The 17,124-nt window shown below is 36.7% G+C and overlaps 1 long non-coding RNA gene across 2 annotated transcripts in view; it reads left to right on the top strand.

Annotated features, from left to right (window-relative positions):
- The window catches only part of LOC109610291, an 84,701-nt gene extending 68,087 nt beyond the window's left edge, over window positions 1-16,614 (top strand). For both annotated transcript variants that reach the window (XR_003123579.1, XR_003123580.1), the window contains exon 3: window positions 16,548-16,614. This is a non-coding gene — a long non-coding RNA (uncharacterized LOC109610291). The remainder of the gene's footprint in view (window positions 1-16,547) is intronic.
- The last annotated feature ends 510 nt before the right edge of the window (window positions 16,615-17,124 follow it).

Raw genomic sequence — 17,124 nt, 5'->3', positions numbered from 1 at the left:
ATTCTTAAGGATTTCTTTTGTATCTAGAATAAATCAGGGAATTCTCGTAGAATCTTTTTGAGACTCGGAAAATTTTTATTCTCTTTCTTTGATAATTTTGCTCTTATATTATATAAGCAATTAAGAATCTGCCAACAAGCCAAGTCGTGGGTTTAAGATATTAATTATAAATAATAATTATATGTATATCTCTTTTTATACATTCATAATGTCTTAAAAAATATATTAAACATATCCTTTATTGTAATTTGATTAAAAAATGAAAAGTGTTATCTTACGGAAGCTATTCAGTTTCTTTTCATTACATTTTTAATTAAATCTAGCAGTTGTAACTCTGTATTTTATATGAATGAAGAGCATTAGAAAACGCATATAATAAAAAAAAGTAATTTCGAACGACTGTTGTAAGATTAGAAAATTTTCAAAGGAAATTCCTTTGCCAGACTTTTAATGTCCTTAAAAATTTCTTTTCACAAGGTTTAATATCCTGCGAAAATTACCTGTTACTTGCGAATTTTTAGAAAGAGCGAGCGTCCGCAGAGGCGAATCATTCGCTCGACAAGCTACGTTTTCGACACACGGCCGATTCTAATGCCGCAATCCAAATTGCCCCGATGTATTCGCGTGGCCCGTATTCGTTTTACGACGCCCCGTAAAAGACGATCAAAGGTGCGGCAACCGCACCGGAATAATAGAGCGTGAGGTAAACGTGCGGCATGCGACAAGCTCGGGGCGGCTATCCTCCCGTCTTCCGGGGCGCGATCGCCTTTAATATCTCCGCCGATATCCCTCGTCCTTATCCGCATCCTCCGACGCGCGGTCCGGAGGCCGGTTCAATCTTCTTCTCTCGCATCCGGCGATCAAGTATGCCCAGCATCGTCGAAACTTTTCCAATCGGGTCGAAAGTTTGTTCCGGTAATTAAAGCCGCATGAATACTCGATGGGCTTACCCATGTCGGTTACCGCCGACTGCTCTTGCTTACTTCTTGAGATCCGAGGAGCGAAGAATGGTTAAGAGACGAATCGTCAATTGCGCATTCGTGTGAGAGAGTGAGAGGGGGGGGGGGGAGAAGGAGATCTTTTCGTTTCCGCCTCTGCCGCGCGCTCGACAGGCTGGAGATCCGGCCTTCGTCACCGTCGACTACTTTATGAATTAGTAATGAACTGTATAATTCGATGTAAATCCGCGCCGTGTCTCCCCACCCTATAATGACGCCATTTACAATTTGTCCGCTAATAGCGAAATAATGTGGTTTACTTGTCATTAATACCGCAAACAAATGACGATCGAATCCGCATTTAAATGCTACTTAAATTAACAATTAAATTTTAATTAGATTAAAATTAAGGTCTAAATTTATCTAGTGCGATTCAATTAAATTGCCAATTGATTTAATCGCGACCGGAAGTTGATCCGAATCTCGTAAACACTCGGCGGTCGTCATCAAACATCAAGATAATAATAAAATGAATCTAATGAATCTCTTAAATTAAAATGCAACTCTAAATTCCTATTTAATTTAACGATAGCAAGAGTTGCATTTCTATGCGAAAATATAAGTGCCGATCTTATTGCTCCGCAATCTTGCGTTCCTGCTCGTTGCCCCCTCGCGATTACCTTCTTCGCAAACGAGACTCGTTTCGCTTCTTTTCCTCTTTTGCATCCGCGACTTATCGCGAGGGAGGGGGAGGGTACAAAGGCCACATAGTTTCCCTCGGTTTCCTCGCGGCGGGGACGACCGCCGGCAGTTAGATTAGGCGAAACTGCTTAAACTGCTCCCTAGACGTCCCTTCATTAGATTCCGCGCGGCCATTACCCTTCCACGTGCTGCGAGAACCGAAAGCTCGCGCCGATCGTCGTGTGCCGCTCGGCTGCATCCCGAATCTTCGATCGGCCGTCACGCTCTTCGCCCTTTCCCACCCCTATCCCCCCGTCGTCGTCCGAAGGATACATACGAGGATGTACGAGCAATTTGGACGCGTGCGCTCTATTTGGCCCGCAACCGTCGAGAACGAGTCATTAACCCTCAGATGCGCGCGCTATCTCTTTTCTTGCGATGATAACGGAACTGTGAATTTGACAGCGCGCGAATATATTAAGGATGCTTTGTATCTATTTTCAAAATATTGAGAATTTAATGAAAATTGTATAAAATGTTCTTCCATGTTTAGAATCTTTAGTACAATTTTTAAATCGATTTACTAAAGCGATTCACAAGTTGTAAGGATTTTAATTTGCACCGAATTAACATGTGTTCTTATGGGAAACGTATAATCACGTCGATTCAAATGACAAAAACACATGGAAATATTCAGAATTTGTTGAAAATTTGCAAAAGTTTAGATACAGAGGAAATATTTGGTCAAATAATATTATACAAGTATTAACTGGTTAAAAAGATATTAAATATAATTTATTCAATGAAATTAGCCATGTATCTGTCACAAGGCGAAATTCTCTGCCAAAAGTTAATCATTTCGTTTAATGAAATTCGGAATATTTCAGTAAAAACGCAATTTCTTACTCACAATACACCAAAAGTGGATATATTCGTTAATATTGATTTTCAGCTACTTTTTGCTGAGATTATGCATACTAAACATCCTTAAATAAATTCTCTCAATTCATTATTATTCGTTTTCTTCGAGACTCTTTTGTTTTATTCGTCTCCATTTTCTTTAAGGATGTTTTGTACCTATTTTCAAAATATTGAGAATTTAATGAAAATTGTATAAAATGTCCTTACATGTTTAAAATCTTTAGTACAATTTTTAAATCGATTCACAAGTTGTAAGGATTTTAATTTGCACCGAATTAACATGTGTTCTTATGGGAAACGTATAACCACGTCGATTCAAATGACAAAAACACATGGAAATATTCAGAATTTGTTGAAAATTTGCAAAAGTTTAGATACAGAGGAAATATTTGGTCAAATAATATTATACAAGTATTAACTGGTTAAAAAGATATTAAATATAATTTATTCAATGAAATTAGCCATGTATCTGTCACAAGGCGAAATTCTCTGCCAAAAGTTAATCATTTCGTTTAATGAAATTCGGAATATTTCAATAAAAACGCAATTTCTTACTCAAAATATAATACACCAAAAGTGGATATATTCGTTAATATTGATTTTCAGCTACTTTTTGCTGTGATTATGCATGCAAAACATCCTTAAACGTACATCGATTAATAAATTGTACGATCATACATACGGCGATAAAAGTTTATTGCACGCATAATGTAATCGGGGAAACACGCTACGAGGAAGGGAAGAGGGACGGATACGATCGGTATTTTATGCTTCAAGGATTTACATATGCGTGATCTTAATTGTGGATAAATATAAACTGTCCCAGGTAACAAGATGACATCATAGACATCTTTAAGACGTCTTTAAGACGTTTTTAGACGTGATCTTGCTACCTGGGGTCATCAAATGCTGAAGTTCTCATTGCTAGTGTAAGAATTCGCGAATAAATCTAATAAAATTCATATTTCTGCGCGTCGGGCGAGCAACGACCGTGAATATGCGCGTCCGTCAACATATTTCTCGGTCAGATTGTGTATTGAGAAATTAATGGGCGCAATGTGACTTTATTTGCAAATCGCACGATGAAATTTATCATTGACAAATATTGCCGTATTATTAACAATGTTTTGATACACGTAATATATAATATTTTAAGGAAATTCTTCAGCAGAAACAAAGCGACGATATAATTTTATAATTTTACGTTACAATAATTTTAATTTTCATTTTTCTAATAAAAAAAGAAAAAAATATCGCATGTTTCTCGCATAATTTTTCAATTTTTTTTTTATATATGAAGAAAATATTTTTCGTTGTACACGTATTTATAAAATTCGATTTGAAACGTACTAAATATGCCCGCTCTTGCGAATTTTCGCATGTATTCAACTACTTTGTCCGTTTAGATTATAATTCAACCGCTACATTATTATGTAATTTCTATTAACAACAGAAATGACGTATGCGCTCTCTCTTCCCTCTCTCTCTCTCTCTCTTTTCACTTTTCCGCATTTTTGTGTTTTTAGTTGCAATTATCTCTATATTTTTGAAACTTTCGAGTAGATACAATTGGCTACAGGCAGGACCCGAACACTGAAAACTCCATTACTGTATTTTTTATACACAATGGATTATGTTTGCTTTCATCGGCAAAGTACAATTTTTCTGCCGAATAATTTGGCGTGGCGAACACGAGTATATCGAGGCAATTTGTCCTAAATGAGGTAATTTTCTGTTTCGCGACGGAATATTAATATGACATAAAGCAAATGTCGAGGTGCATTTGCAGTTTCATCGACTATTCTAGCAATTAATATAATTTGATACATAATTCATGCATCCCCGCTTACTTTGCGCTACTGTCAAATTTTTCGTCCGTATTTTCAATCTGTATGTTTATTTGCGTTTTGCCTAATTAACATACAATTACGCTTTTGTAAATGCACGCACGAAAACTCTTAAATTATTTAGCTTTCAACAATATAGTTTACGGAAACCGTCACGCATAAATGTACGCGTATGGAAAATACGAAAATAATTATTTGCTATTCATTACTCAAGTAACCATAACAAACGTAAAACATTTTTACGGCGGTGTGTTTTTCCCGTTTTGCAAAATTAATATTATTTTAGCAAGAAATTACATCGTAAAAGGATATGAAAAATTAGAAGGTAAATTAAAACAATAGAGTTATCTCTCTCTTTGGGTGCTTTTCATATGAAGCAATTATAATACAATTACTGCTGATTACTGCTAATGAAATTTCATCGGGGAAACGAATCGGAGATCGGATGTACGGATATTCGAGGCAATATTGCAGTCTTGTCCGCGCGATAAAAAAAAAAACCTTGGCAAATTGGCAACGTATTAGCGGAGCCAGAACTGGCCCGGTTATGGTCCGTAAATTACATCGGCGTCAAAATCCTTTCCCGACGAAAGTTCCGAGGGCATTTACCACGATTCCGAGACTCTCCTTTCGGTCCACGCCGATTCTCGCGGCGATCGAAGACCGCGGACGCGAAGCGAGACGAGCCACGTCCATGTTTCGCCCGTAACTACGAATCGATTCTCGTTTTTCCCGGCTTCTCGACCGGAACGGAATCGACTCGCCGCCGTGCCGTGAACGCCCCATTGCATCCAGCTAAGAAGGAACCGCAAAGAGTACGACATCTCGCCGTCTCTCCTAACATCCGTCCGCAAAGATCGGCGGCAATGGCGTAACTAGGTGTACGTGTATGTGTGTTGGACCGAACGTTTCATCAGAGCCGTCCCCCCTTCTCTTTTTTCTAGCGTAGTCCGGTTCTCTTTTCTCTCGTGGAATATTCAAATTTGTCGCGGTAAAAACATTAAAATTTGATCGTCGATTGATTTTCCAGACAATTAATTATTTTCTGGAAAATTAATTGACACAAATATCGTATCGCAACTCGACAGTTTTGTATTCTGGGCGATCCGTACTTTTGTCGGCTAATCTACTTACGCCATTGATCGTCGAATCTGGCGAGCTTTGATGATGCCGCAAAAAGTTGACGCTCGCTTTTGCCTACGGTAGTTAGCTACTTTCTGCGGCCGATGAGCAATCTTGCGGCCACGCATCGTTACGGCAGTATTTTTAAAGCGCGGGACAATTGTGTTCTTGCGGTGCACGTAATAAGCATGGCGAAACTTGTCGCGGACAGCCATTGAACGAGCACGTGCTTGATGTACGTACGTGATTATGTACGTACGTGATTCCGAAAGTTTTCTCGTTTATAGATATATATATATATATATATATTTTGCGGGAGTTCAATTCTCTTGTCGGTACGTCTAATCTCTTTTTCGTGAATTTCGAGATATTTTTTTATCATCAATCTCATCGTTTTACGACGCGGTTGAAATTCCTTCTTTAAAAATAGATGTTCGAAGGACACTTTGGTTAAGTGATCCCATAAAGAGGTTTATGTCCCAATATTTCATTGGAGATGCTGAAAACAGCCTGACAGGTAAAATGCGCAACGGCATTTCGATCGAACGGGAATCCCCTTTGCCAGACCGGAGCATTTTATTCGGAGAATAGAATAAAATGCCGTCTAGGCAAGTCAATAATCTTGAAAGGAGAGAGAATTCGCGATCGAGTTGAGAAATGTTATGAATATAATTTATCATCTATATCTATCATGATAATAATACACGACAATATATATATATATATATATATATATATATATATATATATATATACTATTATAATTTAATACATTCGAGACGGAGAAATCTATACGTTTGCGCTTGTCAATTAATTGAGAAATTTGTCTCTTGTAGAAATATATACACTGAGAAAAAAATCTGGTTGCATTAATTAAAATTCTGGTAGATTGAACCAGTATATCTGTTGGAAAATGGACGAACCAGAATTCTTGTAGGAATTACCAGATGAATCTGATTAATTTCTTCCTGTTCAATTTACAAATTTTTTGGTTAATAATAATAAACTCACCAGCACCAAGTCTAACATTTTTTTTATCTAATCTCAAAAGTCTGTTTAATATTCTAAATTCCAATACGATTATTGCATAAATTCAATTCAGATTGTTGAATAAATTATTTTAAATTCAGTTTGTTAGAAATTAAACTGATAAACAGTGATGCAAGAAGAGGATGCAGCTCAAACACACACAATCAGAGATCTAGCATCCTCTTTCTGGCACTACTGCTCGTAAGAGAAAAAAAAAAATATATTTTGGATTTAATGTTAATACACTGAGAAAAAATCTGGTTGCATTAATTAAAATTCTGGTAGATTGAACCAGTATGTCTGTTGGAAAATGGACGAAGCCGAATTCTTGTAGTAATTACCAGATGAATCTGATTAATTTCTTTGTATTAAATTTACCAAATTTTCTGGTTAATAATTCTAAACTCGCCAGCACCAAGTCTAAAATTTTTTCTTATCTAATCTCAAAAGTCTGTTTGATATTCTGAATTCCATCACGATTATTGCATAAATTCAATTCAGATTGTTGAATAAATTATTTTAAATTCAGTTTATTAGAAATTAAACTGATAAACAGTGATGCAAGAAGAGGATGCAGCTCAAACACACACAATCAGAGAGCTAGCGTCCTCTTTCTGGCACTGCTCGTAAGAGAAAAAAAATATACTTTGTATTTAACGTTAATACTAGTTCTTTATATATATTTTATGGCAAATATTGAATACGAGTTAAGAGTGGCAAGCAAAGAAATTAATGTAACAAGAAATTTGATAGATCCAACCAGAAAATACTAACCAAATCCTATAGTAAAATCTATTAAACGTTCTAGTTATAAAAAATCGAGTCTTATCATGATAACTAGAAATTCTTGTTTGATTTAACCAAAATGCCTTCAATCATATCACGTCTTGTTGGTACAATCAAACGATTTTTTTCAATGTACGTGCAATAAACACCGTGCAATAACCGCAATGTTATGCAGCTTTAATTGTTATGCGGCATCTTAATGAAGCGGATTCAGCGCATCCGACAACATGCGCAATCGCATACGTTACTTCCTTACTTGGCCTCTCTCGCTTCATTTACTCGTGTCCGTTTAATCCCGCGGAATTTAGTGAACTTATTTGCCTATTCACGTGCGGTTCTTGCTCGCGGTGTGCTGCTGGTTACACCAAGCGTATTTCTCGCGACGAGAAACTCATCGGGCCGGGCATTAAGTAAGGAAGTCTCTCTCTGCGCTCTGTATAAAGGCGTGCCCGCACTTTCTTTGCATAGCCACTCCTCAGCAAGATTCACTGTGGCGAGAAGTCGTGCTCGTGCAACAGCAAGGAGATTACGCGTAGGGGACATCCAGCGAAGACGTTGACTCCTGTCACACATCCATACATCCATACGATCCGGTGGAGAGAACCGGTTTGTCGACGCGCGCGTTCCAACGTAAACGCTCCGGAACGCTTTGTATCGGTTCGCGGACACGAAAATTTCTCGAGTTTCCTCGTTCATGCCGTTCATGCAGGTGACATTTATTAAAAATTTCACTGCTAAGCTATATCCCCAATGGAATTCGTCGGACGATAATTGGACGCTCGAGAGAGGAGAGGGGAGCGACTTCTCTCTTCTAAAGCCGATTTAGGAGACTTTCGAAGTCGAAATAAGTCGCTCGTAATGTGTGTTAAGCTCGATCGAATAATAGTGAATGAGGGGGAAAAAAATCCCAAGATTTTACAATGGATTATCAACCGGAATGTCTCGAGTTTTATACTAACTTTATAATGCTTTATAAAGGATAAATTGACGACGTTTCGAAAGATGTAACGCAAGATCGGAGATATATTTTCGATTTCTCGCTATTGCCCGGAACACGTTTTATCAATATACAACGATTGTCGAAACATCTTCTGAATAGTTTAAAAGTAGTCAAAGAGACCGAATGCGAGCAGATGTGAGCAAGTTTTAACATTTCAAAAACTTGCTATTTCTCAGCGATGCGCGCAGTTTACGTAAAACAGAAAGAAAATTCTATCTTTAGGGATTATTGTGCATCACACAAAAAGCACAAATATAGTACGAATGTCTCAGAAAAGAAATAATATATACATATATATACGATAATTATAGCAGAAAAGTTTATTTATTCCTACGGATATCGCGATAATGAGTTTATTTAAAAAATAATATATTATTTTAATAAATTTGTGTTTCTAAAATGTGCAAAATATATTTTGAGACATGAAAACTGTTGAAATAAATAAGTATAAAATATGCAAGACAATATTAAATATAAAAATTAAATATAAAATATTTAAATATTTGAATAATTAGTTTGCATAGGAAATTCTCATTAATTTCATCGACCTTTATAATCCACACTTTATCTCATTTGAATATTTTCAAATGTCATTTACAATGCGTCTGGCACGCTCTATAAGATCAAAAGATTGTAATTTTGAAAATCTGATAATTTATTTATATCAGCGGCAATTTCATTTTTTCGTTATTATAAGCGTTATTTTAACATTTTAATTTAAATTATAAATTATGAGTGGAAAGTGTACGCATGCATACGCATGTGCTTGCAAAACATTGCTTTGACATGATTAATTATAAAAAAATTTAACAACGCATAAAGCAATTCGATGAAATTGACGAATTGTCTGAAAGTAATTGCCTCTACCTATATATCGAGTCGATGATTTAACGAAAGACATCGCGGGGAGGGGTTTAGTAATGTAATCAGGACATTGTTAACGGAAACTGACCGTAACTCGACATGCAACGCGAGATTTTCGTCGAAAGTACATTACGCGAGCAAGGTGATTACATTGCGTTATTGTTCGCGGCATCACCGCGTATACCTCTTTCGAGGCTGCTGCACTTAGAAACCGCTCGCGGGCAATTTACAGAGACCAGAAACGTATTCCCCGGTCTGGATCTATCCTTTTCCCGTGAGTTTGAACGCGTTTGGTCGTCGAAATAAAGTGAGCGAGCCGCGGGGGCTCGTCTAGCTGCATTTGCCTCTCTCTCCTTTTCTCCATTCTCTCTCGACACGAGATGCAGCACGCTAAATCACAACGACTATCGCCGCCGAGGGAAATATAGCGGAACCGCGATGCATCTCGGTGTTAATGGCACAAACACCGCGAATCGATGGTGGACCAAGGCGCGAGATTTACGGACGAGACGGCGGGGAACGCATCCGCGACAGCGACTCCGGTAGTGGATTCTGGATATCCGGTTCGAGGAGCCGTTTCGACAAGCAGGAAGGAAGGAAGTCGCCCCGGCTCTCGCGCAGAGAGGTACGCGCTACCGAAATAATATGCAAATTCAATGCTCTTACCGTGAGATCGGTTCAAAGCGTCTCAAAGACGACCGTGCCTGGGTGGTTTACGGCCCTGCAAATTCGCGCAGGTGCCTTGCCGCATGAAATATTGCGTCCCGTGTACCTGACAATTAAGGAAACATTCCGGCTCCGTGCGCCTTAAACAAATTGCGAGATGATTGCGACGCGGAAAGACGGACCTCTGTCTCCGTTGTGCATTTTCCCTCGCGTGTGTTTCCTCGCTTTTAAGTTTCAGACGTGTATAAGCGAAAAGAAAATCAGCTTTATTAGAGCGCAAAAAAATTTTGCGTACACAGAAGCGTCCGGGTTTCTTCTTTGAGCGTAGTTTTTCTTGAGTAATAGATTTTCCATGATTTATTTTACGAAACATCTAATATAAACGGGGTGTATGTTCCCGGGAAAAATCTTGAAAATCCGATGTCCTCGGGGATTTTTATTCTACCTTGAAAAATCAGGAAATTTTCGTGGAATTTTATTGGAATTTAAAAAAATTGATAATTTTATTTTCATTATTAAATATTTATGTTTACGTAAACAGTATTAATTTCGAAAGTCTAAAGACTGGTTTTTCAGAATAGCTTAAAAATTTTTTTGCAATATATAAATTTTTTAAAATTTCATCTGATTTTATTGATTCTTTTTTAATATACTCTGTATTAATTTTATCTTGTATATTAAATTATTTTATATTAAAAATATTTTTCTTGTATTTAAACGAACACAACGTGTTTTATACATACACGCACATGTTTTAGTTTATAATATTTCCAAAGTTTAGATATTTTATTACATATTTTATGAGTTTATTTAGTCAGTGTTAAATATTAGTACTTTAAAATTTATATTTTTTATTCAATACATAAATAGTTTTATTAAAATATATTTATAAATAATATAAATTCTTTTTTATATTTAAAATATATATTTCATATTTACAAATCTCGCTCACTCAAAAATAAGCTTATTTTAAAATTGCATTTGAAAATATTTTAATTCTACCTAGAATTTTGAACAAAAATACCTGGAAAATCATGGAATCCTCAGGGAATTTATTTACAAGATTTGAGTATACATTTTGATGATGAATATCACGCGCTCTCGTTAACTTCAATTTAAATTTAAAATTAAGTTACAAATTGAGATTTAACATTTTGTATAAAGGTATCCGACAGATATAATGATGAAATTTCAACTTGAAAAAAAATTAATGATTGCATATTAAAAAATGAAAGAATTATTTCAAATTGTTCCGAAAATCCTGTAGATAATTAAACGAGCCATAAACCATGTGCGCGCGTGTCGAGTTAGATATTTATATGTAAAGTGCGAGTGTTAAAGAGAGAGAATGAAAGATGATGGCGACGATTAAGTGGCGCATCATTTAATCGAAATGTTTTATCGGCACGAACATGTCGCGCACATCGACGCGCATAATTTAACGCTCGAATAATGTCGACGATGCGTCGCGCTAAAAATTTTCAATTTCCAATGAGCGTCGCGGTAGCACGCATAATTGATACCCGGGGTCTCCGTAATTCAAACTATTTCGCCGTAAATTACGCGTGTACGCGGGATATTCGTAATAACAATAATTACAATAATCTGATGGAGACTGGCACGGGGTATCGGTACAGAAGCAAATGCAATTAGCGCACGCTACATTGGACCGGGGGTACCTGAAATTGATGAGCTAGTTAGATAGGTTCTCGGCACGCTGGATTTAGGTACAGAACCGATTAGGATATGCCTATATAAGGCAACGCTTGTGTGTGTCGTTGACCGGAAATCTCTGCCGTCGCGAGAAATCTGCTCCGAGATAAATCGAGCCAGTCGCGAAAAGTATCGCATATGATATTCGCGGTTTTTAAATATTTTAACGAATAAAATTCCGATTGTATGTTAGAGATCAATCCGCATCAATAGTGGATATAATGGAGGATATTAAATTTAAGATAGAAGGAGAGAAATGGAGAAAAATGCAATGATTGATGATACGTCGCTCAATTATTATTTTCGTTTTCGATAAACGTCTAAAAATAAAAAAAAAAAATATATATATATATATATATATATATATATATATATATCTTTGCGCTCAATCGACGTTTGCCGATCTCGTCAATTATTTTAACCGTCGCATCTCTCTTCTGCTCTACCTACTCCAAAGTTAACGATCTTTCAAATGGAGAGCGACGGAAGTTTCCATAAGAGATGTCAATTTACTCTTCCATCTCCATAAATTTTTATCATCGGGCCGCGCGCGATTCTACATTCTTTTGGATCCGTCAACGGATGCAAAAGCAGGACGAACGCGAAGAACTGACAAGGGTGGAGAGGCGAGGTGATCTCTAGCGCAATCGTCGAAAACTTTATCATGATTCTCGACAAAGCTACCGGGATAAAGACAGAGAGATCAAAGAACGATCCGGCATTGCGTTTCTCTTACACATGCACTCGGTGGCGGCAGCGCATCTCTATCATCTGCAATGCGCCTTCTTCATGGTATGTACATACATGCGGGAGATGCTCGTTCCATTAACGTTATAACGTCAGAATAACGCAAAGAGGGTCTTGAAACACGTGACAATGCGCGATGCTCTCTTTCTCGGCGCGATGCAAAATATTTTGACAAGGCGTCGAACATAAGGTGTTACTCGACGCGCTCCACTTTTGCCAAAACTTTCGCACGCGCCTCCGTTAAAGCTACACTGAGGAAAAATCTGGTTGCATTAATTAGAATTCTGGTAGATTCAACCAGTCTGTTGAAAAATGGGCGAAACAGAATTCTTGTAGGAATTACCAGATGAATCTGATTAATTTCTTCCTGTTCAATTTATCAATTTTCTCGGTAATAATATACTAAACTCACCAGCACCAAGTCGTCTAACATTTTTTTCCAATCTAATCTCAAAAGTCTGTTTAATATTTTGAATTCCAACAGATTATTGCATAAATTCAATCCAGATTATTGAATAAATTATTTTAAATTCAATTTGTTAGAAATTAAACTGATAAACAGTGATGCAAGAAGAGCTCAAACACACACAATCAGAGGAGCTAGCGTCCTCTTTGTGGTACTATTGCTCGTAAGAGAAAAAATATATACTTTGGATTTAATGTTAATACACTGAGAAAAAAATTTGGTTGAATTAATTAGAATTCTGATAGAAGCAATCAGTATGTCTGTTGAAAAATGGACGAAACAGAATTCTTGTAGGAATTACCAGATGAATCTGATTAATTTCTTCTTGTTAAATTTATCAATTTTCTCGATAATAATATATTAAACTCACCAGCACCAAGTCGTCTAACATTTTTTCCATCTAGTCTCAAAAGTCTGTTTAATATTTTGAATTCCAACACGATTATTGTGCATAAATTCAATCCAGATTATTGAATAAATTATTTTAAATTCAATTTGTTAGAAATAAACTGATAAACAGTGATGCAAGAAGAGCTCAAACACACACAATCAGAGAAGCTAGCGTCCTCTTTGTGGCACTATTGCTCGTAAGAGAAAAAATATATACTTTGGATTTAATGTTAATACACTGAGAAAAAAATCTGGTTGAATTAATTAGAATTCTGATAGAAGCAATCAGTATGTCTATTGAAAAATGGACGAAACAGAATTCTTGTAGGAATTACTAGATGAATCTGATTAATTTCTTCTTGTTAAATTTATCAATTTTCTCGGTAATAATATACTAAACTCACCAGCACCAAGTCGTCTAACATTTTTTCCATCTAGTCTCAAAAGTCTGTTTAATATTTTGAATTCCAACACGATTATTGTGCATAAATTCAGTCCACATTATTGAATAAATTATTTTAAATTCAATTTGTTAGAAATTAAACTGATAAACAGTGATGCAAGAAGAGCTCAAACACACACAATCAGAGGAGCTAGCGTCCTCTTTGTGGTACTATTGCTCGTAAGAGAAAAAATATATACTTTGGATTTAATGTTAATACACTGAGAAAAAAATCTGGTTGAATTAATTAGAATTCTGATAGAAGCAATCAGTATGTCTGTTGCAAAATGGACGAAACAGAATTCTTGTAGGAATTACCAGATGAATCTGATTAATTTCTTCCTGTTAAAGTTATTAATTTTCTCGGTAATAATATACTAAACTCACCAGCACCAAGTCGTCTAACATTTTTTCCATCTAGTCTCAAAAGTCTGTTTAATATTTTGAATTCCAACACGATTATTGTGCATAAATTCAATCCAGATTATTGAATAAATTATTTTAAATTCAATTTGTTAGAAATTAAACTGATAAACAGTGATGCAAGAAGAGCTCAAACACACACAATCAGAGGAGCTAGCGTCCTCTTTCTGGCACTACTGCTCTTAAGAGAAAAAATATATACTTTGAATTTAATGTTAATGCTAGTTCTTTATATACATTTCATGGCAAATATTGAATACGAATTAAATTAAGAGTGGCAAGCAAAGAAATTAATGTAACAAGAAATTTGATAGATCCAACCAGAAAATATTAATCAAATTCTTATAATAAAATGCCTTCAATCATATACGTCTTGTTGATACAATCAACCAATTTTTCTCAGTATAAAAAATGATTGGGTAAAACACATTAGCTTATTGCGTTGCAATCTTTATTAAGATTATTTTCGAATAATGCCTCGAAATATTCCAATATTCGGAATATAAATTGGATGTTTGAATTTAGAGAGATTATGAAAAACGAGGAAGAGAGAGATTATACGATACATTCGCGATATATATGACGTTATAATTGCCGTTCCTGCGGATTTATTTTTCAACTTACTTCACCCTCTTCTGTTACATCTTTTTATTGTGTTTACGTCGCTTCTATATCAACCTCTCACGATGTATCACGTTGGCGTAGCGCTTTGTCAAGCTGTCAGCCAAGTATTGCTTTCTATGAGGAGCTACCGTCTCGCCAATACTCCAATTCAATATCGTTACATTCCCGACAACTCGACAATCTCTGTCCTACGTTTTTCGATTATTCGGCAGATCCGCGAAATAGAAATATACACGTACGTTCCGTTCTTTTATTCGAATTTTCGCGCACGATACGCGATGAAGAATCGCGATTCACCGATGTTTTGGGTGGAGGACAAGTTCCGTCGTTGATTAAATTTACATTCCGATTACAGGTACGTGTAATATGGAGAAGATGGTATCTCTCGCTCTTTGCATGCTTTAGAAATGGGTTATTCATCGCAAGCGGAGAACTACTCGGTTTATTAGATGTTTGCTCGACGCGATTCTTTCTTTAGTCTCTTTTCGCGTCTCCTCGTAACGTGTCTCACGAAGGTCTCGGGGAGAGAGAACTCATGGTTTTTACATATATACGTCGAGTCTGAGACTTCGCGTTGTACACGAAACGAATCCACTTACCGACGCGGCATACTCTTCCTATTTCCTTTCGCCCGAACGAGATGTTTCCAACGAGATTCGATGCTTTTCCAAAGGGATTTTTTTGTCATTTATAATATATACACCCGTTACGTATATACGCGACCGAGCGCGAGTCGGGCATAAATATGTATTCGTATACAAGTCACTTTTCGAAAGGACCGAGACTCGTTCGGAGATGAAGGAAGCGGGGGGGGGGGAAAAAGAGAGAATTAATCGCGAGTCGCGCGGATTCTTCGGCGCTTGAACATTTTCGAAAGCGTCGCGCCTTAATCCTTCAGCAGAGTTAAATCCGGAATTTTAAGAATTCCGCCTCCGCCCCCTCTTCCATCACCGCCAACCGTCGTAAGTCTCTTTTCTATCTGCCGCCCTTAAGCGAGTTCCTTGTCCCCGACCACGACGTTGCGGCGTCCAGGCGCATCCTGGACAGGAAATTAAAAAGGACCACCCGCGGATGCTGCTCGCAATCTCACGAAATTCCGAGACGAGAGCGATGATGCGAGACTCGTACTTTGCGCAGCTGCATCTCGAACGAACAGCGACTTCCTCGATCGATATTCGGATACGTCGAATGAGATTGGTTATTGCAGAAAGAGAATTGTTTTCCTTTTTTTTTCTTTGCTCTCCTTTATGTGTGTCGGTAACCCCTTTTTCCTCCTTTCGCGACGCATTCGAGAGAAACGGTGGCCGTCTAATATTTGCGTTCCGTCATTTCGATTATACAATGTTAATTATTTTAATAATTCACTTCATTTTTATTATTAAAAATGAGCATCTTGTAGCGCAATAATATTTAAACTTGTGAAATTATAATACTTCTTTTTGTATTTCTTTTTTTTTATATTTCTCTTTTTTTCGCCGGTGTATGGAATTCTCTCGAGTATCTCGAACTCATATATAAAGATATAAAGCTATTTACATCCAGGTGCATTCATCTTTTATGTATTTCGTATTTCTTTTTGGGCCATCGCGTTTTCTCGTAGGCATTATAAAAATAGATACATGCACGCTCGTGTTACGTTGGTAGGAAACAATGGATCTAAAATTAAAAGTGGGGAAGAAATAAGTAATGCTGAACCCGAATATGCGGAATATTCTTTGTTAACGAACAAGGGATAAAATTAAAGACATTAAATGTGAATCGTATAAGCTTTTAAGTGATAATGTAATTTTCGCGTTCTATTATTAAAAGAAATTTCTATTATTAAAAGAAATGAGATACACAACACACATATAACTATTCTAATAATAATTTTCTAATAATTTTTCAGATCTGTGCAACATCGTCGCGTCAAATCCACAACCGAATATGGCAAGCATGAAGAAATCACGTCAGGGGTGAGTCTGTCTATGATATATTTTTTATTGTAGGGGGGAAGGAAGAGAAAGAGAGAATTTTACAACTCTTGCATCGTTTGTATAATATTACGCTCCATTTTAAATATGTATTGATTGATTATTTCTAATAATTCTCCGCCTTTTCTGGCAGACGTAATATCTTTCTCTACAAAATACACGTATACAATACACTCTTTTCAATATTTTGAGAAATTACATGTTATTAGAAATATTATATATTATTAGGGAAATGATAAAAAACATCGGGAAATTATTTATCGTTCTCGATAATCTCGTGCAGGCGCGTTAAACGCACGATTTTGCGAATCGTCAAGCACGTATTTGCGCCCCTTTTTCGCCGCGTGAAATGCGGCGAGCAAACGTTCTCTCTTCTCTTTCTTCCCCCCCTTTTACGGCCGCCGATCGTTGCATCTGCCGCGCAGATATCGTCGAGGTTGGGGCGGTACCCCGGCTGTTATTTCCAAGTCTTTTTGCGTAGGCGCTTTGCGT

This window comes from Camponotus floridanus, unplaced genomic scaffold, assembly GCF_003227725.1.
Source record: "Camponotus floridanus strain SB8 unplaced genomic scaffold, Cflo_v7.5 scaffold75, whole genome shotgun sequence".
Lineage (NCBI taxonomy): Eukaryota > Metazoa > Arthropoda > Insecta > Hymenoptera > Formicidae > Camponotus > Camponotus floridanus.
This window is presented reverse-complemented; position numbering and strand designations above follow the sequence as displayed.